Source organism: Geospiza fortis, unplaced genomic scaffold (assembly GCF_000277835.1).
Source record: "Geospiza fortis unplaced genomic scaffold, GeoFor_1.0 scaffold75, whole genome shotgun sequence".
NCBI classification, from domain to species: domain Eukaryota; kingdom Metazoa; phylum Chordata; class Aves; order Passeriformes; family Thraupidae; genus Geospiza; species Geospiza fortis.
Window position 1 is genome coordinate 2,676,499 of NW_005054360.1, and position 2,036 is coordinate 2,678,534.

General features: G+C 41.3%; 1 protein-coding gene across 2 annotated transcripts in view; it reads left to right on the forward strand.

Annotated features, from left to right (window-relative positions):
* Window positions 1-1,497: 1,497 nt before the first annotated feature.
* Window positions 1,498-2,036, forward strand: part of SVIL (supervillin) — a 114,482-nt gene continuing 113,943 nt past the window's right edge. For both annotated transcript variants that reach the window (XM_031059356.1, XM_031059360.1), the window contains exon 1: window positions 1,498-1,515. The gene's annotated coding sequence lies outside the window, so the exon portion shown is untranslated. The remainder of the gene's footprint in view (window positions 1,516-2,036) is intronic.

The following is a 2,036-nucleotide window of genomic DNA, read 5'->3' on the forward strand; positions in this document are numbered from 1 at the left end:
TACCATAAGTGCTTCTTGTGATGTAATAAACATACATAACTTTCATTTCCAAGATCTCCATATCATGCTTGCTTTTTCTCCCCATTGTTTATTCACTACCCTGCCAACAGCACAGGTATCTTCTGAGCAGGTTTATGCAAAACTGGCAAATTGAATGGTAATGCCATTGCTTCCAGTGAATTCCAACTATTGTATTCTGCATAAAGCATTCACAGCTCTATTACTGACTAACCAGACTGCTCTTGGCTACAATGAAGTGCACCACAGAACTGCTCTGATCTAAGGCTTTGGTTAGAATTTGAGACAGTTATCTTAAACCAAAAGAACCTAAGTCCATAAATAAACTGTTAAGCAATGTAAACTTTTTAACAGCAGAGACAGTTAGCAAGGAACTATGCAAACCCCCAGGCCAAGATAATCTCTACCATAATTATGTAGACTACTAAGTGAGAAAAATTCCAGAGCTTTGCTCATGAATAAGACTGGATTATTTGTGATGTGATTTCATAAAATAAACAAGGAGACTAAGGGCTCCAGAGGCTGCTTAAGGTTTTGCAGAGGGGTAAATGTTAATGCTTAATTGTTTAAAGTATGTGTGAGGTGATACATGGCAAAGTTGTACAAAGTATGCCTTAAGAAGTAAACTTATTGTTAGATATGTGCTGAATTTCTTTACCCATATAGCTGTGTTTCCATCAGGTCACTTTAGTAATCCATTCAAAATAGCCTTTAAATGTTCAGTGAGCTTTTTGCTACTTGTTCTGCTAGATAACATATATTGCTAAATACTTTTTCTCTGCTGTATTCTAATTATGGTAATAAAGTGAGCATTGCTGTGACCTTTTTTTGTCCTGCTTTGGTACTATTAACACATTTCTGTTCTGATCCCGTTTATCCCATCTAATTCTTCCCCTAAGCCAGCTGTGCCAACAGAAGCAGTAGGAAGAATACAACTAGAAAAAAATGCTCCCCAGAACATGGGTGTTGGAGGAGAGAGATAGCTGAGGTGCTCAGCCATGGAGTTGATGGACTTCATCCTAATGGCTTGTCCTGCCTGGTCTTTGAGACAGCCAGCCCTAAAGAGCCATAGAGATACAGCCAGCACTCTGGAGATCACTGGAAACTGTAGCTTCCTTCTGGGGTGCTTTAAGAGTGGATTGTGTCTCCTCCATTTTTGAGAGAGGAGAAACGAGTTCCGTCTTTTGGGGACACCTTATCTAGGGAACATCCTCAAGACTCTATTTTGTTTGTTTGTTTGTTTGTTTGTGCTAAATTTTTGTCCAGTTGAGATAAAGCACTATGCATACTTCTGATACAGCAATTTGTTCTTGTTCAGATAAGTCTGTGTAATGCTCCACACCCAGATACAGAAGGAATCACAGAAAGAAACAGCAACAAAAGGTGATCTTGTATGGGAAGGCTCCTTCTGTGCCTTTTCCCTTTTACATCCCTTGTACTGGAGCTTCCTGCAAAACAGACCTGTCCTGGAGTCTCTGCATCAGCATGGATCCCTCTGTAAGCTTTATTTTACTTCACTAATTCTCTGACTCAAAGTCCCTACAGAGCTTAGAAATTTGAGTGATGGAAGCCAAAGACTTACACCAAAATGGGTGTTCTGTAGAAAAAAAAAATCCTTTCCTTAGACAAATAATCTAAAAAATTGCTCCAGTGAGTTAATATGAATCTCAGTGCTTTTTTAACCTTTTGTTATTTATGCTCACCAGACCCCTGTGAAATTGAAGAGCTCCCTTTATCTTGAATGATGGACTGGGAGCTGGGTTCTGGGGCTGGCTGCCACATTGTCACCCCCATGTGCCAGCTCCCCCTTGGCCTGCTCTGCTCTCCTGACCTTGCACTGACTCATCTGTGTTTGATACCTACGAGAGCAGTTGAATTATTTTTATGGTTGCTGGTCTGAAATGAGTCAGTGCAGGGTCAAATGTTGTGGAGCAGGGAAGGGAGAGGAGTGGGAATCTGGCAGGCAGCAGCTGGCTGAGATTGCCATGGAGCCACAGACCAGCCCTGGTGGCTTTGCC